The sequence below is a fragment of the Cervus canadensis genome, chromosome 7 (assembly GCF_019320065.1).
Source record: "Cervus canadensis isolate Bull #8, Minnesota chromosome 7, ASM1932006v1, whole genome shotgun sequence".
NCBI classification, from domain to species: domain Eukaryota; kingdom Metazoa; phylum Chordata; class Mammalia; order Artiodactyla; family Cervidae; genus Cervus; species Cervus canadensis.
Genome location: NC_057392.1, coordinates 3,462,419 through 3,486,291, shown reverse-complemented (window position 1 = coordinate 3,486,291; position 23,873 = coordinate 3,462,419). Strand labels below are relative to the sequence as shown.

The following is a 23,873-nucleotide window of genomic DNA, read 5'->3' as shown; positions in this document are numbered from 1 at the left end:
CACAAACAGATTGTACCTTCTTTATTCCCCCCCCCACCCCCCACCCATTCTGTTATATGAGGTACCTAGAATAGTCAAATTTATGCAATCAGAAAGGACATTGGTAGATGCCAGAAGCCAGCGGTGGGGGAGGGAGAAGGGGATACTTGGTGTTTAATGGGGACAGAGTTCAGTTTGGGAAGGTGAAAAATTCAGGAGATTGATGATAGCGAGAGTTACTCAACAATATGAATGTACTTACTGCCACTGAACCATATAGTTAAATATTGGTTAAAATAGTATGCCTTGTATTATGTGACTTTTACCACAATTAAAACAAACATTAGAAAAAATCCTTGTGACTCCCCACACTAACAGGAGAGTGCGAGGTGTTTGCTTGTGCAGGGAGACATAAGGGGGAGGGTGAGAGAGACGGTGAGGGAAAAAGATGAGATTTAATGAACCACACTTCCCAGCAGTGTTTTCCAAGACAGGTCCTCTGGGTACTGGAGAAAGCAGACACATATTTTCTTTATTTTAAAGAAAGCAATGTCTACAAAATTAATTATTTCTAGAGATTTGATATGTTCTGTGTTTCATTTCTTCCTTCTCTCTCCATCCTAATCTCTTCATAGGCTTTTGCCACCCAGTGGGATTTCTGGAAGATTGTTACAACCACTAGTGGGGCTATATTGACATGTGGTCATCTTTTTATTTTTACTTCCTATTAGATAATCTACTTTCAGAAACTGTATCTGAGGTTGTTTTACCAACTGACTAGAAAATGCTGCTAAATGTGTTTCACCCTTCTTTCAACAAGTCAAGACTGGGATTATTTCTTTCAACAAGTCAAGACTGGGATTATTTCAAAGGGAAGATAAGACATAAAATTGTATTGAGAAGAAGCTGTCATACTGCAGTCTTTAAGAGAGATAAGCAGCATTTTTACATTATTTCTTTGAGGAACTCAAAGTAATATTCAATTAGCCCTGTGAAGTAAAGATGAGACAAATGTTACTGGGTGCATTTTTCTCCTGAAGAAACAACATGGAGAGGAAAAGTGATATGCTTGTTCAGAATGCACAGTGCAGTCAAACAGAACTTGAAACTACATACAGACCTCACAATTAGTCAGGAAATGTAATAACTAACCACCAGACACGTGCATTGGACCAAAGAAACCAAAACAACCTATCAATCACAAATGGCTGCCCTTTATGAGGCATGAACCTGGACTTGCCGGAGTTCCCACTTCTCCTTACCATGGGATGGAGTCTCTTTTGTCATTCCTGATCTTCACTTAGACTGTGATGTCCATTTCTTTTGCCTGTGTGAGAATCGGGCATAAGCAGTAGACACAGGTGACAGGACTGACCCCACTGATAAATATGATAGGGGAGCAAAGGGACAAGGAAGGATTATCAGCCTGTTTCAGACTGAGAAAACAGAAATGCAAAATATGACAAGGCATTCACCCATCGTTCCTCCAGGCTTCCACTCTCTCTGCTACCCCTTTGCCCTGATAATCTTGCAGATGTTTCCTGAAGATTTTAAATTTCAGTTGCAACAGAAATCCTTAGTGGTGTGTCATGCTCACCACTTAGCTTTCCCCCTTAGTACATCTATCTTTTAGGGATTTGTGACTTGCGACAGACTGCAAATGTCAGATGGGGGAAAAGACAAATGATAATAATATGCTGGGAGTTGCAGCCTCTTTGCAATTCACAGAAGCTGTTTCCAGAAAAACATTGCCTTCTAATTAAACAACCCCCCCTTTTTTTTCCTTCTGACAGATGAAAACAGAAGATCTTATCCCATCAGATGGAGAGCAGCCACTGCCTTGGGAGACGGCTTCTTTTTCTAAGGGAATTGACTTCTTGGGAACAGCAGTAAAAAACTCTGATCTTCAAACCACTTGACAAACATCAGTCTACCTACACCCTGAGGGTACGTATCGTTCATCAGTACCACTGCTTCAAGGTATTTGCTGTGGCATGCCCTACAAACACGAGTTGTCTATCACTGGAGGTACCCCCCGCCCCTCCAAGTTCTCTGCCCCCTGAATGGCCACTTTGGAGCAGCTGGGGTGACAGTTCTTACCACTCTCTGAAGTTCTTTGACTTGTTTACTTGTTCATAATCTGTCTCTCTTTACAGCACTGTGAGTTCCCAGAGGGAAGGCTCCTTGTCCATCTTATTCACTATGGTATCTTCAGTGCCTGGGACTGGCCTGGTGTGTAGTATTTGTTAAATAAACATTGCTTGGATGGATTTACTGCTTATTCTCTATAAGCTACCAGTTCAATGATGACAAGCTACTGTTTAGAAGAAGAGGATGTGTCTGTATTTGAGGTATTGAAGAATTGTAGCCCTTCCAAAACACACATATGTGTTCTATAATAGCCCCTAGTACCAGTGGACGTGGCCTTATTTGGAAATAGGGTCTTTGCAGATATGATCAAGTTAAAATGATCAAGGTGAGCCATAAATCCAATGACTGATGTCTCTATAAGAAGTGGGGGATTTGTACCTAGAGACGCAAATGCACAGAGAAGATGATGAGAAGATGGAGGCAGAGATTGGAGTTAGGCATCTACAAACCGAAGAATGCCAAAGATTGCCTGAGAGCAACCACTAGAAGCTAGGAGAGGGGAGGAAGGATTCTTTCCAGGAACTTTTGGAGGGAGCATTGCCTTGATGAAGCACTGATTTCAAACATCTGGCCTTCAGAACTGTGAGGGAATACATTTCTGTTGTTTTAAGCCGCCCAGTTTGCGGTGCTTTGTTACAACAACCCTGGGAAACCAATACATGAAGGTTATTACAGATCAACAAGAGACCCCTCAGGGAATGAGCCAGGAAGTGCTCCTCGTGCTTGCTGGGAAGCTCAGTTTACTTACGGCCTCCACTGTGGAGCAAGACAGTCTCATAGCAGCTTTGTCAGAGTGGTAAGAGACATGGATGGGAAGAAAGGGAAGGGCATGGAATTTACTGAGGCTTTCCCTTTGTGCCAAGGAGCCCTCTGACCTGGGTGGGTCTGTCTGCTCTTCTGATATGGCCCCCTGCAATCCTTCACGTTTTGGGAGGCATTTCTCCTGGGGTTAGCTTCACTTGGCATGTTCACTATCATGGATACCACTAGTTACCTATTGACCGGCTGACCTCCATTTTGGAGCTTCAAGTGCTCACTTTGTGTGGTCTATATTCTCTGTTTCCACTGAGACTAAGGGATCTGCTATGGACACTGCCGTCAGTGTATCAGTTAGTAAAAAAAAATTAAAAACACTTTTAATTGGAGTATAATTACTTTAAAATGTTGTGTTAGTTTCTGCTGTACAACAGTGTGAGTCAGCTATATGCATACATACATCCTCTCCCTCTGGAGCATCCCTCACACCTGTGTTGACACACAGTTATGCTCTAAGACATTTCCCCTCACACTAATCATAATCACCGAGGCCCAGAGAGTTAGCCGAAATAGTACGTCCATTGCTCAGAAGTACATTCCTTCTTGTAACTAAGGAATGTTTAAAATGTCCAGTAATTTTGGAATGCCAAGGTCCTTGATTCTGATTTTTAGCTCCTTAGGAAGACTCTGGAGCAGTGATCCCTCGACTTGTTTCCGTGACAGACCGTTTGAGCATCTGAGGATGTTATGGAATCTCTCCAGGTGGACATGTTACATACATCTGGATGATGCTTTGGGTCTGGACCCTGAGTTATCAATCCCTCCTCTGTTCCAGGTGGACCATCTTCTTTTTCATCCCGGCTTGTCACAAGGGGAAGCTGCTTGGCTTCTCCACTGACTCTTCAGAAGAGGAGTCCTGGCCTCTTGCTTTCTGGAAGACAGTGGAGGAGGCCTGACCTCTTGGTTGATCTAGTCTGACTTTTTCCTTTATTTACATAATTCACCAGCATGATGGTTACTAAGATGTGTCAACTTGACCGGGCTACGGGGAGCCCAGAAATTTGGTCAAACATTATACTGGGTGTATCTGTAAGAGTGTTTCTGGGTGAGACTAACATGGGAATCAGCAAACTGAGCAGAGCAGATTGCCCTCCCCATGTGTAAATATGTGTCTATATCTCCTGCGGATTCTCTTTCTCTGGAGAATCCTGACTAATATAACCAGGGAAAGAGGAGCCAGGCACCATGCCTCATTTAGCCTGTGAGCTCTTCTTCCTCAGTGGATCTAGGTCTTGTGTGTGTGTGTGTACAAACTAGAAATTCCAAGGTTTACTTTTAGGGTATTAATTAGTGCGAATTAGGATGCCTACAGATTTAAAGAAAGAAGGTTTCCAGACCAGAGTGCCTGGTATGGGCTTCACACAGTTGTAATCATAAAAGATGCTTATGTTTGCTTCATTGTCAGCATATGGCTCCACTTATCATACATATGTGCCTGAGGAAACTAATATTTTTAAAAAGGATTCTTGAACCTGGCTTACGTTAGTCTTCAGTTTGGCAGCCTAAGAAAATGGTTAGCTAATCTTCCGGTTATTTAATTGGCCCTTTATACTTGATCCCAATGTATCCATTTTTCTTTGCATTATACTTGTGTGAAAACGGTCTGTTCTTGGTGGTGGAGGTAACTGGTTAGGTTGGAAGTCACTTCCTTTGCTGTTATCACCACCACTTTCCTTTACTAGGATTAAAACTTCTGCTCCCCTGGGAAAGGGCAGAGACGGGGCCAGGGGTGCAATAGCAGCCTTCCTTGAACGAGGCCTACTGAAGGAGAGGGAGCACCGTGGGGTCATTGTAATAATGGTCCAGGTGAGCCTGGTCTAGGTCAGCCTCTCCATTCCCACAGCCTCTCTGGGTCCTGAAAGCTCTAACCACACAAGAGGGTGGAAAAGCGCTCTGCAGTCAGACCAATCTGGGCTCTAGCTGCGGTCAGGGCCCTCCCTTGTACTAGTGTGTGACCCTGCTCGGTGAGTTCCCCCATTTCTGGAAGCAATGTCTGTGTCTAGGGGGGCTGAGTGAGGACAGCGTGCATGTAAAGAAAGACCCTCAAGCATTGCTGACACAGTGTGGATGCTTAGTAAATTGTAGCTGCTTCTGTTAATCTGCATTAATGCTCTCATGGCAGTCTCTTAAATGCTGCTTCTCCCACCTTGCACACGGCTGTCAGCTTAATCTTCTTAATGTCATCAAAAATCTTCTATGGAAAATATGCAAAAATTCCCCAAAGCCTTTGCCCTGATTGGTCAGATTATGGACAACCTGCTCTTTTCCTCTTTATGTGTTTCTGTCTCTTCTCACTGACCAGGAAAAAAAAAAAGCTATTCTTCCACGGTGGTGAGAGCAGCTCTGAGCCTGCTGTTCATTGGCCCTGGTTGAATTTGTCCTCATTGGCCAAGTCACCATGTCACTTCACCTCCCACCCCAGCTTCTTCTCAGCTATAAACTACAGTGCAAAGATTGAATGCGAAAATGCATATAGATACCCAGCACAGGGCTTAAGCGCTGAATGCTTTGAACCCCAGGAGGTGCCTGAAATACTGCCTTTGCTAAGAGTTTGTTAACAGATCTGCAGAACATAGTCAATCACGTCTCTCATTCCTCTCCCTCCATAACCCCAAATCTCGTCTTTGGCCTTGATTCAGATGAAGCTTGGTGTCAGACTGGGTTCTGCTCTGGCTGGGTCAGCCAGGCAGTCCCTCTGACACTCCTGGGTCTCTGACCACAGACTAGCAAGACCAGGGCCCTGCCTTATAAGCCACACATGCAAATCAAGGTCAAAAGCTTGCCTTCCTGGCTAAGAGCAAGGGGGCTGCGGGCTGGAGTAACTGAGCAACACAGGCGCACCTGGAAGGCCTTGGCCAGTTCCATAGGACGAGACCGCCCCTTGGGCTCCGCGCTGGGTTTAAATCTCTGAAAGCCCATGGCTTGTGCCAATCAGGACTGTCAGCAGCGGCATCGAAAGGAGACAATACTAAGCCGTTTATGGCTCCTTGTCAGTAATTGTTGCTAGTGAATCCTGCAGACCTGATTTCTGTCTTCAGGACGAGTGTAGGGCAAACACAGAGGCTGTGTCAGCTGCAACTCACGCAGCTTCTGGGATGTAGAGACGCACCCTCAGTCAGTCCTGAGACATCACAGTGTCCTGGCTTAATGTCCTGCTTCTGGAAGGATCTGCTCTCTTAAGGCTGAGGCTCTTGGTACTGGTTTGCTCTCCTGTCACGCAACTGTTCGGCAAGCACTTCATGTGTTTGCTTGCATGTGAATACTCATAGGAAATTCAACAAAAAGTTGTTCATGATAAAGAAAAGGAAAAGTATACAAATCTTGGATGTGCAGTGAGAGGAGATTTTGACTGTCTTTGGACCCAATTATTGGAGAAACGAATACTTTGAAGGAGGGGGGACGGATTAGAAGAAATTTCTCCCTGTGTCTAGTTCTCTCTGTCGGCCATCCTGGATATCTCTTTTTCCCAGGAACCTGTACAGTGTTAGGGTTTCACTTCACAGGGCGTTTCTAGTTCTATAGGTGCTTCTGAAGCGACTTAGTGTTAACACCTGAACGGGGGCAAGTTGTATGGCAGGTAAACAGGCTTCTTCTGGAGGAAGGGAAAAAAAAAGATCTTCTCTCCAGACAGTTTTGGAGAAAATCATTCAACTGAGTTGTAGCATGAATACAGTGTATGTGTGCTCAGTCGTGTCCGACTCTTTAGGAGGTTGTTTGTTGTTGTTTAGTTGCTAAGTTGAAGCTCAACTCTTTTGAGAACTCCGTGGACTGCGGCCCACCAGGCTTCTCTGTCCATGGAATTTTCCAGGCAAGAATACTAGAGTGGATTGCCATGCTCTCCTCCAGGGGATGTTCCTAACCCAGGGATTGAATGCAAGTCTCTTGTGTCTCCTGCATTGGCAGGTGGATTCTTTACCATTGTGTCACCTGGGAAGTCCATGGGTACTTAACTGAGCCAGATGACCCTACTGTGTTTTTGTTTTTGTTTTTAATAAGATTTGCTTTTCAGGGAACTTGCCAGTTCCCTGGCAGTCCAGTGGTTAAGACTCTGTGCTTCCATTGTACAGGACGCGTGTTCTATCCCTGGTCAGGGAACTAAGATCCTGCATGCTGTGCAGTTGGGCAAAAAACAAACAAAAAGATATTTCTCCCCTGAAATGACTTGTGTTTCTCTCCTCTAGCTTTCTGCCCCACCCTCATTATCAGCTGATGACCTCACCATGTATTCTATTGAAAATAAGAGGAGCCATCAGCTATAACAGATGGAACCACCTTCCCTTCCCATCAACAAACTCCTACCACCTGGCCTGCCCTCTCTTCCTCTGCTCCTTTCTTCTGAGTGTTTGTCCTGTTTCCTCAGAGGCCAGTCCCTCCTCCTGGGATCAGGATTCCATCCTCTGATATCTTTTCAGGGAATGGACTTTTTATTCACTCTTCGGCACTGCTGGCTCCCTCCCTCCTGGATCATTTCCATCAGCTACAGACAAACGTGATGCGGTGTCTTCCATATTTAACTTCCCTCCACATTTTGCCCCATTTCTTTGCTTCCTTTTAGAGCCCACATACCCGGAAGAGTTTGTTTCTGCTCACTATATCACTTTCTTATCTTTATTCACTCCTCATCTACCTCCACCTAGTTTTCGCTCCTGTCACTCTATTGAGTTTGCTGTAGTCAAGGTCAACCAGTGACCTCTGTGGTGCCAACTCCAGAGTACCCTTCTCTGTGCCCCTCAGCCCCCAGCACAGTGACCACACTCTGCTGCCTGAACTCTCAGGGCCCTCTACCCTCTTGTCTCCTCTTCTATTCTTGGATCTCTCCTTTGTAGCCTTCTCTGCAGACTCCCATATTCTACTCAAATTTAAAAACTGGTATTCTTAGAGGATCTGTCCTGGGCCCTCCTATATTCCCCTAAACACCATCTATCTAAGTGATCTCATCTACAGCTTCAAATAGTGTCTAGAGGTTGTTGTTTGGAGAAGGCAATGGCACCCCACTCCAGTACTCTTGCCTGGAAAACCCCATGGGCAGAGGAGCCTGGTAGCCTGCAGTCCATGGGGTCGCGAAGAGTCAGACACGACTGAGCGACTTCACTTTCACTTTTCACTCTCATGCACTGGAGAAGGAAATGGCAACCCATTCCAGTGTTCTTGCCTGGAGAATCCCAGGGATGGGGGAGCCTGGTGGGCTGCCGTCTATGGGGTCACACAGAGTCGGATGCGACTGATGTGACTTAGCAGCAGCAGCTGCAGCAGAGGTTGTTGTTGGTTAGTTTCTGACTCTTTGCGACCCCATGGACTGGAGCCGACCAGGCTCCTCTGTTGACAAGATTCTCCAGGCAAGAATACAGGAGTGGGTTGCCATTTCTTTCTCCAGGGAATCTTCCCAACCCAGGGATTGAATCCTGGTCTCTTGCACCTCCTGCATGGCAGGCGGATTCTTTATCACTGAGCTACCAGGGAAGCTGGCCTGGTGCTTAGCAGGCACTAAGTAAATATTTGCAGACTCAATAAGGTGCTATTTGTTTGTGCACTTAGATCAAGTCACACATGTCCCTCTCTCAGTGGCTCCTTTTCTCTTGGCTTGTGCTCATAGTTCTTACAAATGGTGTTAGGGGCCACTCATCTGTCTTGCAGTGAAATAAAGTAATTTTTTTCCTCAGCAGTAATGATCCCCTTGAATCTGTCAGTAGACACACATTCAGAAATAAGTCTTTTAAGGATAATTTTAGTTGAAAAAGCTCAGAAAGGGCCCTTGTGAGTATTCTGAGAGTACAGTGGAGAGCTGGAAACATATTTCTCCAGAATTTCAACTAGAACTCTCACTCACAGAGGCTCCTTCAGACAGGAAAGAAAGAGGAAGGAAGTTTAAAGTCTCCAAAAATTGCAAATGATAAATCCAAGTGAGAGTGAAACTTCCTCTCTTAAAAAATCACTACCTCCCACAATGAGAGAAAAAAAAATCTATAAAAGTAGACTTGTGGGGGTGAGGGTAGAGTGGGGTGAATGAACAGTAAAGGAACTTGCCTATTAAATATGGGGAACAAAGAAGAAAACCAACTCAGACACTGGATTAGACAGTCCGAAAAGTCCCTGAGTACAACGCCATATGGAACAGCTATGAATTTTAATTCAAGACGAGCCATAGCTTTTGTCTGTTTAACTTGTTCCAGCTCCTCTTATTATTACTAGTACATTGATTCCATTTCTTGAGCCCCGAGGTTTTTCTTGTTTCCTATCATTTGAACTTAGAAGTATTTTCCTTTGTTGCCCCTCGCCCCCACCTTCAGCATTCTTAGTTCTTCCACAAACATCCTCCATCTATGGTCACCTACTGGAGATAGAAAAATAGCCTCTAACATTTTTCTGTTCAATGTACTTGAGGGTAATACTCTGAATGTAGCACAGGATTATTAGGACATTCTGACCTCAAAATTTTGGTGGGCTGGCGCACTGTTCCAGAATGTGGTAGTAACTAGATTTTCCAAGCTATCTAGGGGAAAAATCAAGGGCATGTAGTAACTTTTATGAGGAGCAGTGCCAATTCTTCCAAATTCGTTCTAAACTCCTTGAACACTAACTAGTCCAATCCCCAACGTTCAGGTTCCACTAAAAGTTGCAAACCTAGATGAGCTATTTTTACTAAGAAAAGAAAGGTTCTGCAAGGCCCCTCTCTTCCTGATTGCAATGTGTATCAGCAGAGGGAGTTTTTCTACACAGACATTTCTGCTCCATGTACAAGTACTATCCATTTTCCCTGTCTATGTGGGTTTTAATCAGTATTAGATAGATATCTGGGTTTCCTCAGTGGCTCAGCAGTGAAGAATCTGCCTGCAATGCAGGAGACGTGGGTTCAATCCCTGGGTCAGGAAGATCCCCTGGAGGAGGGCATAGCAACCCACTGCAGTGTTCTTGCCTGGAGAATCCCACTGACAGAGGAGTCTGGCAGGCTACAGTCCATGGGGCTGCAAAGAGTCAGAGATGCCTGAAGCAACTGAGCACGCATGCAGATAGACATCTATAAATCAGAGTCTGAGCTGTCTTTAAAAACGTAAACTATTACATGTGTTATTGTAATGGTGGACATATGACCTTTTATATTTGTAAAAACCCATAAAATGTACAACACAAAGAGTGGACCCCAATGTAAACTATGCACTTTGGTTAATAACAAGCTATCAATATTGGTTCATCAGCTGGAAGAAACATACCAGATGAATGCAAAATATTAATAATAACAGGGGAAACTACATGCAGAGAGAGATGGTGTATATGGGGACTCTATACTCTCTGCGCAGACCTAAAACAGCTCCAAAAAGTAAAGTCTAGTAATTAAAAACATATAAAAGTCGTTGCAATTCCTCTGGTTTCCAGATCTTTGATGGTTTTAAGGGTTATTTCACAGAACTGTTCTGAATAGCCTGAAAACACAGTAACAGTGATCCACGAAGAAGTAGGTGAACTCTGCCATCTTGAATGGGGTGCAGACAACTGGAGTCTAGATGTCCTGGTCATGTCCCACAAAGTCCTCTTCCTCCATCTCCCTGACTCAAAATCCTACTCAGTGCTCACAGCCCAGCTCCCTATGATCCTCTTTACCAGAACTTCTTGTTCTCCACCTGGAAGTAATTTTGTCACTGTTGCTGGAACTTTCCCAGCTTCGGCAACTTGTACACAGGGCTCTTCCTGTTTCTGTCACCAGTTAGCTTGAGCTGTTGGAGGAATCTTGGTTGTTCCCTCTGATGAGCTTGCTTCACACCCCATCACCCTACTTGTCAGGGACCTGAAGGATTGTTAGAATGGTACCTGGATTTTCTCTCTTTGGAATTGCTGTTCTTGCCTGTCTGGAAGCATGCACGCTCTGTGCTGTTTAGTATTCTGCACAGTCGACTTTCTTTTTGGGCAGTCATTTCAGCAAAGCATTTATATTTATTTATTTTTAAACTTTTTATTTTGTATTAGGGTACAACTGATTAACTGTGATATTTTCAGGTGGACAGCAAAGGGACTCAGCCATGCATGTACATGTATCCATTCTCCCCCAAAATGCCCTCCCATCCAGGCTACTACATAACACTGAGCAGAGTTCCCTGTGATATACAGTAGGTCCTTGTTGGTTATCCATTTTAAATATAGCAGTGTGTACATGTCAATCCCAAACTCCCTAACTATCCCTTCCCCCATCCTCCTCCTGCCCGTGCAACCGTAAGTTCATTCTCTAAGTCTGAGTCTCTTTCTGTTTTGTAAGTTCATGTGTATCATTTCTTTTTAGACATCCCTCCATAGAAGGGATGGCATACGATATTTCTCCTTCTCTGTCTGACTTCCTTCACTCAGTATGACAAGCTCTGGGTCTATCCATGTTAATAACTTTCAAGAGTCCAACCATTTAAGAACAGGGAGCTGTTCTAAGCCTCAGTACAGCCATCACCCAAACAACACATTGCTCCATATAAACCCCAACACATAAGGGGTTTATATTTACGACAACCTTTTACAGATCTGGTAATTTATTGTGCCTTGAAGGTTGTGTGTGTATATGCATGTGTGCTTGCAATGCAAGTGGCAGTATGGGAGTTGATGGGCGAGTAAAGAAACAAATGTGAGAAGCTGAGACCAGGGTCGGAGCAGGGCACTCAGTAGAGCTATGAGGAACGAGATGGTCTAAATGAAAAATGAGGAAATTTAGACCCTGTAAAGGAAACGCCCCCTTGTGTTGGTAGCCCGGAGTCTCTATGGACATGAGACTTAAAATCATTGATTAGCAAAACAATTTTGACTTCCCATCCAGTTCTTGGGAGGAGGGTGGTTAACACCGGAGAAGCAGGGCATGCCTGTGTGCACCACCCTCTGCTCCCAGTGACCAGGTGGCTGATCCTCTTGCCTGGAGGGGTCGTGGGCTGATGGAGACATGCTCACTTGCCTCCTGGCCCAGGGAGTACCCTTCTGTTCATCTCCCAGCCTCCGGCAGCTCCCCGTCAGGATGCTCAGGTCCCTTCTCCACGGGGACTGCGGGGGCCTCACTGGTGGGGCCTGCACCCAGGTCCCCTGGGTAGGGTTCCCTTTCCCCTAGCTTTTTTCAGTGCCTGTACACCCCAGGCTTGGCTCTGTGAGTTTTTTCTTCCTAATGCAGGAGAGAAGGTAATTAGGAGGAAATCCTGAGAAAGAACTTTCAAATACTTTTTAAAAAATGCTGGAGGCGCAGCTCATGGAAAAGTGGAATTTGCCTGTGCTATGACCCACCGTGCCAGGCTTTGAGTCCCGGGAGCGGAGAAAACAGATGACGACGTGAGGACCTGTGTGCAACCTGATGAACTGGCCAGAGCCGTCGGTGAGACCAAGGCGAGCAGAGGGCGGCCCTGCTGCATTGTAAACCACTATGGACTTTAGGGCAGGAGAAGAAAAGGATAAAGCACTGTTGTTGTGACATGTGGACTATTGTCAAGACGTTTGTGAATGAATTGAGTTCAGTCATTTTATTTTAAATTCAGTGTCAAGTCGGGGTGGGGAGTGGACTTAATTAGCTTTAAATCTCATGTTCAACACTGGGGACAGGTGCGTCATTAGAAATGGAAAGGGACAGTCTCTGGACAGTCTTTGTCCATTTCTGAGGACTGTACCCAACAGTCAACTAATCAGACCTGAACTGCAGAATAAACAGTGTCTGGACATACCTCTTTTTCATTAATTTTCATTTAGAAGTAGACAGTTAAGTGGTTTGGATATTATTTTGAGAGTGTCTCTTGAAGCACAAATGTATTATTAATGGCTAATACTTTAGGATACGGTTAGTTACATTTTCTTGGATGTCAAGCACATGCTGTTTCCTGAAGATCATAAAAGATCTTCCTTCTATTCCTAGCAGGAGTGACACATTCCATTGTCTTGTTTCCACAATGCTTAAATATGTTATAGCAAATGTCAATAGCAAACTAACTACCCCTTTGAATGTTTCAAATGTGACTTTTAATTAAGTGTATTAACCTGATGAATCATCATTTGAGCAGCAACTAAAATAAGATTATAGTCATTTTCAACTTCTGGATGCCCACAGAACGTGAAAAGCACTTTATGAGGCTTGCATTAACGCATATTTCACTATAATATAATTTTATATTAGATATTCCACTTATGCATGGAGCCAGAATAGTTTCTGCTCTCTGGCGATGCTGATTTAAATGAGTAAACCACAAGGAATCAAGAAAGCTTAACTCTTTGTGCATCTCAGCATGGTTGTGCTTGCAGAAGAGTTCTCTGTGGGCAGAATTTCACCTTTAGTTAATGGAGAGAGGACAGCGTTTATGTTTCAGGTGGAGGGCGTTAGAAAGGACAGACGCAATAATTTCTTCTATGCTATGCTGTGTGTGTGCTCAGTCGTTCAGTCGTGTCCGACTCTGCGACTCCGTGGATTGTAGCCCGCCAGGCTCCTCTGTCCATGGGATTTCCCAGGCAAGAATACTGGAGTGGGTTGCCATTTCCTGCTCTAAACACTTCTTCTGCACAACATTAACTGATTAGGGATAATCCTGAGCAAACCCTGAGCACTTTCCCTTTCCCCATCATAGACATCTGATCAGTTTGTCTGCACTGAGCAGTCAGTAAGGCCGAGCTGCACACACAAGAGGGGTGTGAGGGGCTGGTGGGCTGACTTGACCACATGGATAAGAAGAACATGTGCAACAGCAACGCATAAAGAAACCCTGAGAACTAGATGGATGGCCCTCGGCAGGACTGTCATAAAGCACCCTGCACAATATTACTAATAGACTTTTTACAATTTTTATAGCTTCCCGAGTTATTTTTGAGTCAGTGCTAGCATTCAATTATTTCCTGTTGAATAGAGAACAAAACAGGCCTAAAGACTGAAAGGAAAAGCTGCTGAGGGGAGTGATCACTCCAGATGGAAGTTTTCTGGCAGATTGTGATTTGTGACTCAGAATGAGCCCAGATCATGGTGCCATATGGATGGCAGCAGAGCCTTTATGCACTGGCTCAGTTGCTCAGCAGACTTCTGAATTCCTACTACGTGTCAGTTATTAGCTGGGCACTGGGAAACAAGATGAGTAAGCAGTGATAGTATCTGCCACCAAGGAGTCTATTCACTCATTCATCAACATTTACTGAGCATTAATGATATGCTTCAAACACTGGGGGATTTGAATATGTAAACATAGAGTAAATTACCATATGGTATTATGACAAAGTCAGTTATAAAAATAGGGGAAAATGCTTCACAAGCATAGAGGTAGAGAGAGAGAGACTATATCTGGTGTAGTTATAGGAATTTCCCCCCAAAAGGTGACATTCAGCCTGAAGTTTGAAGCTGGGTTAGGGGATTGAGGAGTGGTGATGGTGGGGTGGGAGGAGGGCAAGGCCCTCTCCTTTCCTAGTGAAGGAATAGTATGAATCAAGTCATGGTGTTAAGGACTCATGCTTGGGAGGAAACTTAAGAAAATAAGAAATTGATTGTGGATAAAGTTTGTGGCTTCATAGGGAGGAAATAGAACTAGAGAAATAACCTCTGCAGGATCTCCAATGTCATGTTGGCGCTTTCGCTTTATTCCATGTACTGGGAAGGGCAAATCCCAGCGCTCCCCATTTCTACTCTCATGGCAGATATCCCCAGTCTGTCATGAATGGTGCTCTTTCCCGCTGAGCCCAGGCCAACCCCATGGAATCCTTCTTTACACAGGGCTTCAGGAAGCCGCCCCCACCTTACTGGATTGGAACACAGGAAAAGTATATTCACTATCTTTGCTGTAGGCAAAGAAGCTATCTAAGCTTTTTGAATATAGAAATAACAGCCTCAGACTTGACTGTTGGAAAGCCTGTTTCACTAGGGCGCTAGAGAAAGGATTGGAGTGTTCAATAGCTTAAGCCATTGGTTCTCAACCCTGGTTGTGTACTGAAATACTTGAGTGCTTGTTAAAAATATCTTATACCTAGGACGCACCCTAAACCAATGAACCCAAATGATTTCATATGTACCTAGGGGTTGAGATCCACTTGTCTGGGTATTAGTTGAGAATGTTATTAAACGTAAGAGGTTTCGTCTTCCTTCAAGACAATTGTGGAGAGGGGAGAAGATGGCTTGGGGAAGATGGGAAAGTATTTGCCATTGTTTGGCGTTTATTCAAATAGCATAACTATTAATAATAATGGCTCTGCTTTCTTGACAGCCTTCTGTGCATTTACGTGTTTGCTAACTTATATGCAAATATATAATTTCATTTGATCCCCACATTAATCCTTTAAATATGTGTTTATTATCCCCAATTTACAGCTGAAGTAACCACATCTTAGAGACCTTAAGTAACTTGCTTATGATCACAGGGTAATCTGATGACAAGAGTTATATTCTTTTTACTCCTTCATTTTACTTTCAGGACTTTAATGTAAATCACATGTAAAACACAGGGAATTTATTAGAAGAAATAAGACCAGTGGGGAGTGTGTTGCTACTCTTAGGTATGATAAGTTCACTTTTGAGAACTAAAACCTGGGCCTCTTGCTTTGGTAAGTAGTCTGGTCTCACCGTGTGGCCCAGAAAATGGGTGATATTTTTAAAAAATGTATTGAAGTATAGCTGATTTATGCTGCACAGCAAAGTAATTCAGTTATATATGTGTGTGTGTACATACATACTCTTTCTATATTCTTTTCTATTATGGTTTATCACAGGATACTGAATATAGTTTCCTATGCTATCCAGTAAGACCTCGTTGTTTATCCACAGTTTGCTAATCGCAAACTCCCAATTCATCCTTCCCGCACCCACCTCCCTCTTGGCAACCACAGTCTGTTCTCTACGACTGTGAGTCTGTTTCATAGATAAGGTCATTTGTGTCATATTTTAGATTCCGCATATAAGTGATATGATATGGGTTTTGTCTTTTTCTGTCTGACTTCCTTCACTTAGTATGTTAACCTCTAAATCTGTCCAACCTTTAGATCTGCAAATGGCATTGAGGAAATGGGTGATTTTTACATCTACTGTGGTCTGTTTATGGAGGACTAATGGGAACATGAATGTTTCTCTCTGGTCTGGACAAGGTAGTTACCACCTACCAGGAACAGTGCTTTCACTTCGTGTTCTGGTTGGCCTAAATCCTCATTGTAAGCATATCATGTCATTGCCCTGACAAGGCGTGTTTGCTTGGTTGTAATTCCTGCGAACCAGCAGTACAATGAAACCTCTAAAATTAATAGACACATTAGCTAATTTGAAATGTCCTTTTGAAAATATATATACAACTTGGATCTGTCTGTTTCACAAGTTCATTTCAAGTAAGCAAGTTTTTATTTGGCAACCAATTAATCCAATTAATGTTGTAACTATCAGGATCATCTCAGAACTCATAAGCAGGAAACTAGTTATTCACAGGAAACACTAAATTCTTACTTGGTCCGAAACTTCAGTTCTCTTATCTCCCTATACAACCAAGGCAGCTACAGTAACGAGCAGCCCTGAACATGTTTAATTTGACAACGTTTATCTAAGTCCAGTAGCTGCTTCCTGGTCTGGTGATAGACCATGAAAATAGACCTTGAGGAGAGACAAGTTATTGCAGCCAGGCAAGCCCCATGACTTGCCCTGGTAATAAAAGCCACCAGCACAGGAACATAGAACAGACTGCAAAAGTCCCTAACTCCAAGTCTAAAGTCTAGAATTATCAGTTTTTATTAATTCCTAACAATGGAGCCAGGTAAGAGGTGTTTTATTCATTTGTTATGATTTACTCTCTTGGCAAAATCTTGTGCATTTCATTAGCATCTGTTTTTTTTTTTTTTTTTTATCATTAGAAGGAGACACTAGGACCTTGGTTTTCCAGCTATGTTCTGTGTGGCTCCAAGATTCCTTGGTGAGTGGAGTGGATCTCATGGGGAGGAGAAGAAGGTCAGTGGAGAAAGGGCTGGACTCTAGGCTCTAAGATATTCATCTCACCTTCAACCCTAGCAGTTTTGTTTTTACTAATTATGTATTTGAAAAAAAAAAAAGCTATAATTGGTGTGAAGAGCACTGCACTAGATATAAGAAATCCCTGGGTAAGCATTTACATGTGTCAATCACATGGACTTCTTTTAATTTTAATTGTCTGCAAATCCAGTTTTCACTCTGTGCATGTCTGAAAAAGTGTCCTGAGCACAAGCAGAAAAGAGGAGCCACAAAGCCCATGAACTTGGCTCCTGGGAGAAATCTGCATCTACCTACATACCCTTACACCATGACCATGGATAAAATGGGTTTAAAAACAAGGTTTCTGATTGACAACCCTCGTTATTCCATTTCAAAAGCATATATTAGCAGAGAGCTGTTGGAAGCTGACATGTGGAAAACTATTAGAAGCCACAGCAGAGGAAGTAAGTTGAGACTCAGTCACCCACTGCCCTTGGAGGGACTGTCCCACAGTGAGTCAAAGTGTGGACTCTGGAATTCTAACAGATTTTGGTTCATGAGTCAGTTTGGCCCCTTCCTGGCTTTGTGACTTTGGGCCTCAGTGTTCTCTTCTGTAAAATGGGCACAGCAGTCAGACCCTGGAATCTGATAGGGCAGTTCCTTCAGATGACTTCTGGGCTTTCCCTAAACTTTCCTGTTGACCTACTGTAGCAGAATCCCATGGAATACTGGTTAAATCAGAATATTCAGGGGGAGGACCAGTGATCTGAACTTTTAACCAAAGCCTTAGGGGATTCTGAGCTGCCTCCATGTTTAGAAGGCAGCTTGGCAAAATCTGATGTGGTTCTTGGGGAACTGAGTAGTGGGAAGGGGAATCTCCAGTCTTTGGAAACCCTGGCCTTGTACCCACATCCCTTCCTTCCTAGACCTTCATCCTCTCTGTTGGCAGAGGAGTATCTGTCTGGCTACTCTGAAGGTCAGAACTCACTGCTGCTTCTGCCAGGGCCAGAGTGGAGCTAGTCATGACCCCATGAAGGAGAATCACATGCTTTTTTGCTTTTTTTGTCCTTAAGAAAAGGGTAAAGGAAACAAGGAGGGATCCTTAAATGCCAGTTAAGTGACTTTTGTATATAAGGGTCTAATATGGATGTGCTGGAGGAGACTCTTGAGAGGGCCTTGGATAACAAGATCAAACCAGTCAATCCTAAAGGAAATCAACCCTGAATATTCACTGGAAGGACTGATGCTGAAGATAAAGCTCTTAAATTTGGCCACTTGATGTGAAGAGCTGACTCACTGGAAAAGACCCTGATGCTGGGAAAGACTGAAGGCAGAGGGAGAAGGGGGTAGCACAGGATGAGATGGTTGGATGGCGTCACCGACTCCATAGACATGAATCTGAGCAAATTCTGGGAGATAGTGGAGGACAGAAGAGCAGGGCGTGCTGCAGTCAATGGTGTTGCAGCGAGTTGGACGTGACTCAGCTACCGAGTAACAATAACAACAATAACAATGGATGTCTCTTTAAATAAAAGGTTTATTAAACATATACTCATGTGTTTGGGGAAGGTAAGGAATGCATATTTTTTGTGCCAGGCTGCAAACTGGCTACATCATCTTAGTGGTCTTGGAAAGTTTTAAGGAGGAAAAGAGCTTTCATTTTTGACTGCAATGTCAAAGTATTATAGTTGTCAACTCAGTTGTGCCTAAATCCATTTTAAGCGGTTTCATTGTAAATAAGACTGAATCCTGTTTTGTGTAATATTTCAGCTTGCACCAAAAGTGCGGCAAAGGGAAGGGCACTGTAAACATTTTTAGCCCAATTTGATCTGTGGTTTTCTGTGTCAGACTCAAACTCTTGCCAGGCAGACAGGGCAGTGTTATATTAACAAACACTTCTGTGAAACCCATAGAGAGGGAGGGAGAAGGAGCAAGCAGTAGCCAGTCAGCTCTGCCTAGTCATTTGTTATTGGTTTAACTCATTCCCAGCCCACAGTGTGTGTACAGAACTTGGAACATGCATTTTTGAAAGATTCTTTAAAAATAATGACACACCGACTGCACCCAAACCAGGTGACGGCCTTCCTAGTGTTTGCTTCTACTCAGAGCAGCCACTTGCTGGAGGAAAAAAATCAGAATGATCGAGGGCAATCACTTTTATGTTAACAAAAAAATGACTTGCAGCAGCCTGAGGATTGTATGTATAGGCTGTCAAGTTACTTAAATAATCATGAGTGTGGGCATACTACTTGCTACTTAAGCATTATGACAATAGCTTCTTTTCCTTTGGAAGACTAGAAAACAGAGATTTGAAAAGTGACTTGTCCAGGTCACTCAGTTATTTAATATTAATCAAAAGAGACAGGGGTCTGAACACATGTGTTTTGAATCCCAAGACCTTTGAAGTTCCACAAGTCACACCACCTTAGCTTATAACATGAAAGAATGCCATGCGGTCTCTTCTCTATTAGGCCTTGTTGGAATTATAGCCATGGAGTTGTTGAGAATGCTGGAAAACTTCCATAATTCAAAGCTTCCTGATGCCTCCTACACAAAGTTCTGTGTCAACTGACAGCCCGAGGGACAGAATTTTGGCTTCCCTATGCTGCTATCTAAGGCAATGGCACCCCACTCCAGTACTCTTGCCTGGAAAATCCCATGGATGGAGGAGCCTGGTAGCCTGCAGTCCATGGGGTCGCGAAGAGTCGGACACGACTGAGCGACTTCACTTTCACTTTTCACTTTCATGCACTGGAGAAGGAAATGGCAACCCACTCCAGTGTTCTTGCCTGGAGAATCCCAGGGACGGGGGAGCCTGGTGGGCTGCCGTCTATGGGGTCGCACAGAGTCGGACACGACTGAGGCGACTTAGCAGCAGCAGCAGCATGCCACTATCTGCGGGCGGATGGCTTCTCTCTCAATCGTCATCAGCGATTATTTGTGTGTCCCTGGAACCCCACCGGGCTCTGTCTCAATATGCTCACTAGTGCCCCCTCCTGGTGTGGCGGCTCATCACACCACTCCTTGGATAGGTGTCCTCAGCTTCCTTCACTGCTAGTGTGTCTTGGCTGTCATCTTTTGCTTTTGTAATTAATTATAATTTGTTCTCCCCCCGCAGCTGAGCAACTGAGGGAGAAGAAATGCAGTTCCCAGCTCTATTGCTCACCTACTGGGCTCAAGCCTTGGATGAAGATCTGCTTGGGTTTCAGGCTGCTTGATTCTCGCTCAATGCACAGGTTTCCTCCCCCACCCCCCGCCCTGCCCCTCTTTGTGTCACCTTCCTTCTGCAGTGACACATTGCTTTGTTTCTAACACGAATAAATGACTCTTCAGATCCTTTTCACTGCTGTTCCTAAGGCTCTCTATCACACTGTATTGCCCCATCATTGAAAACCCTTGTTAGGCCCAGTGAACAATAGTTGTCACTAAAAGAGCAGATTGTTGAGGTGTTCTCTGAAGTTCTTAACAATCACATCTACACTGGTAATTTCCTCTCTGTTCCAAAGTCAAGCTTGGCTGTGTTCAGTTCTGATCATTGGGTTAATGTTAACAGCTGTTGCTCAATTCACTGTTTTCTTACAATTATTAATACGACTTTGGGAGTGACAACTGCTTCTGTGAAAGAATGGGTGCTGCCTGACTCATGGGGTGTGCTACATACAATTACAGCTCCCCAAAAAGGTGTTAACTGACATGGAAAAAAGCAATCAGGTCAAAGACTAATGCATCGGAGAGCTCTGAAAAGCATTAAAGACACAACATGAGAACTTGTGCATCATGACATTGTAAACAAAATAACAAGAGTCTTGGAATAGTGGTTGATTAAATTCCTGTTAGAAGCCCTCAGTACTGTTATCTCATGCTTGGTCTCCTAGGCACCCTTGTGCACTATCAGCCAACAAGCTATAATTTCATGCTTGACTGGCGTAATATAGACTTAGTTTCTAGATTCTGTGCATGGCCAGGCCGAGCTGCAAAAATTAAGTGCAAAGCAAATAAATAAATAAAGCAATGGACAGAGGTCAAAAGTCAATGCCCAACACTAGCCTGAAATAGAGCAAGCCTTTTTGATGAAATACATTTGTGTTTTTACTATTTAATTGAAGGACCTTTTGATTATCTGCTGATGAACCATTTACTAGAACACTTGCTCTGTGCCAGACATGGTGGTAGGCCTAGAGGCTATCATGATGAGAAAACAGGTACTGATGAGTAGTTGGAATTTCTCAGCAGAAAACCAAGCTGGGTTCCCATCACAACCACTCTATAGTAGAGTCTTTGAAGAGACTTCGTCAATGAGATTTTGGTTTGGGCTTTCCCAGTGCTCTCTGTTTATATACTCTTGAAGATTTCTTCTGCAGGGGGACTTCCCTGGTGGTCCAGTGGTTAAGAATCTGCCTTGCAATGCAGAGGACGCAGGCATGATCTCTGGTCGGTTGGGGAACTAAGATCCCATATGCCATGGAGCTACCGAGACCGAGTGCTCCACAGGGAAATATCCTGCATGATGCAGGGAAGATCCTGCATGCCACAACTAAGACCTGATGCAGCCAAATAAATAAATAAATATTTTAAAAAAAGATTTATTCTGGAAAGGAGGCACCAATCCTTTTTTAGATGCAATTCATGATAATTATTTTCCCTTACTATACTTGTCTATATTTCAGAATGTTCTCAGGAAAGGCATTCTTCTCAGATCTAATCTCTGTTTAGTAAAGATTCTCTTGAGGTCCAAACACCTGTCTGTGGGTACCCTTTCTTTCTCTCTTTCTAAGATGGCAGTACAAATGACTTGGTATGAGGAATGTAAAGAAGAGAGATAGGAATTTATTGAAATTTGTGAGTCATCAGGACCAAAGGTTTTATTCATTTCTACATATTTTGTGCAGTTAGGATCATCTGAACTTTATAACTCTTGCTGGTAGCAGAATCATATTTAAACCTGAAAAGGGTACTGAATTCCAAAAAAATCTTTAAGAAATCCTTAACAAAATTCTTAAGACTGCCCCTCCCACTATGTTATAAACTGAAAACTCTGCTCAAGTGCCTTCTGGCACTTACATTGAATATAATCAGTTGTTTTCTCTGAGCTTACCTCAGGATAGCATTAATTTGGTCTGATTGGGAGGTAATTTTCTTTAATTAGGCTTTTTTTCACTGTCCTTTAGTGTTTCTATTGTGTAGGCCCTTTGGAGAGAGGAGGGCTTACAGGTGCCTAGCTCCCACGAAGCTTTGGTCATGAGACCTACAACTGAGACGGCACCAGTTGGGGGCCTCCAAAGCAAGTTAAGTATTTGTGGTCTGGGGCAGTTTGGGGGATCCAGAGTGAGATATAAAAATAATCATCAATTCATAACTGGATTGAGTGGCAAAGGAGGGCAAGTGAGTCATTCTAGGTCATTAGCTATACAATGCAAAGTTAGACTGAAGATTGAAAGGTATTGGAAGAGATCTTGTAATAAACATGATTGAGTACTGTGAATTTAAGTACATTTTTCAAGAGTTAACAAGGTGGTACTTTCTATAGTGTGAGGAGTAGGAGAAGGTGTGCAAGATGGTTGGGGAGAGGTGTGGAGAGGAATAACATTAGTTTCAGGCACCAAATTGAGGGTTACACTTTTCAAGGAATTTCTGAACCCTGCTCAAGTAAATTGAAAACATATTCTTCTACCAAAACTACTCCAATAAACAAATGCAGAAAATAGTGCTGAATGGGTGCTAGAGATTGAAATCTTTCACAGTGATGTGACAAATATTATTACAGTAAGACTGAAAATTTGGGATTTCCCTGATGGTCCAGTGGTTATGACTCTGTACTTCCACTGCAGGGGGCCCAACGTTCTATCCCTGGTTGGGGAACTAAGATCCCCAGTGCTGTGTGGTGTGGCCAAAAATAAAATAAATATTTAAATTGTCATCTGCTTTGTAAAATCCTTGAAAAAGTTTTTAAAAAGACTAATACCTTGTTGTATTCTTGCTTCCTCAAATGAATGGGAGTGGATCCAGATTTTGAGGAGCCCCCAGTCTGGGGGACCCTCCCTAACAGAAAGAATATAAACTTTGGGTATAAAATAAAGACAGATTCTTTACAAGGGGCTTCCTCAAGTGAAGGGTCCTTAGAGGTAAATGTCACTGATTCTTGGTAAATACACCTCTGCATGTACAGCTGTGTCCTAAGCCATGTCATGGGCAGGGCCCAGCTCTCCAGTCATGTCAGTAGGAGGCAGGCAAAGGTGAATGTGGAAACTCTGGTTCTAAGTTTCACATTTCACTTAGCACATGTTAGAAGGTACTTGTTGATCCCTTAGGAAGGGAACTCTCAGTGAGACAAACAGCAGAACTTATGCTTCCTTCTGCCCAGCAGGCCCTGATCCAGAATTTATTGAGCTGAAAGATTCCTCATGAAACACTTTATAAACCTCTGGGGACATATTCCTGTTTATCATTGAACTACCTTAGATTTAAAACACCTCACCCAATGCTATTATCTAGTAGTCACTAGAGCAATCAGTTCGGTTCAGTCGCTCAGTTGTGTCTGACTCTGCGACCCCATGAACTGCAGCATGCCAGACTTCCCTGTTCATCACCAACTCCCAAAGCTTGCTCAGACTCATGTCTATAGAATCGGTGATGCCATCCAACCATCTCATCCTCTATTGTTCCCTTCTCCTGCCTTCACTCTTTCCCATCATCAGGGTCTTTTCCAATGAGTCAGTTCTTCACATCAGGTGGCCAAAGTATCGGAACGTCAGCTTCAGCATCAGTCCTTTCACTAGAGCAACAATCACAAATAAAATAACCTTCAAGGCCAAACAGCTGTCAAGGCCATCTAGCTTACACTGAATGTGTCAAGATTAACTTGAGCAAGTTGTTAAAGTCGGACAATGCTTTAGACATATACCCCTATGAATACTATAACATGTTTTATTTCAAAAGACCAAGTGAACTAAAAATTAGCTGCAAAAATTCCTATTGGGCAATCTGTTTTATTAGTCAGGTCAGGTATGGTGTACCTTGTATGTCTTTAAGGCAC

The 23,873-nt window shown here is 43.4% G+C and overlaps 1 protein-coding gene and 1 long non-coding RNA gene across 2 annotated transcripts in view; one reads left to right on the top strand and one right to left on the bottom strand.

Annotated features, from left to right (window-relative positions):
- The window catches only part of SLC9A9 (solute carrier family 9 member A9), a 647,359-nt gene that overhangs the window by 61,601 nt on the left and 561,885 nt on the right, over window positions 1–23,873 (bottom strand). The window lies entirely within an intron of this gene.
- Window positions 16,560–20,019, top strand: LOC122445232. The gene is made up of 3 exons (XR_006270488.1): window positions 16,560–16,649; window positions 16,747–16,840; window positions 19,959–20,019. It is a non-coding gene; the product is annotated as an uncharacterized LOC122445232 (long non-coding RNA).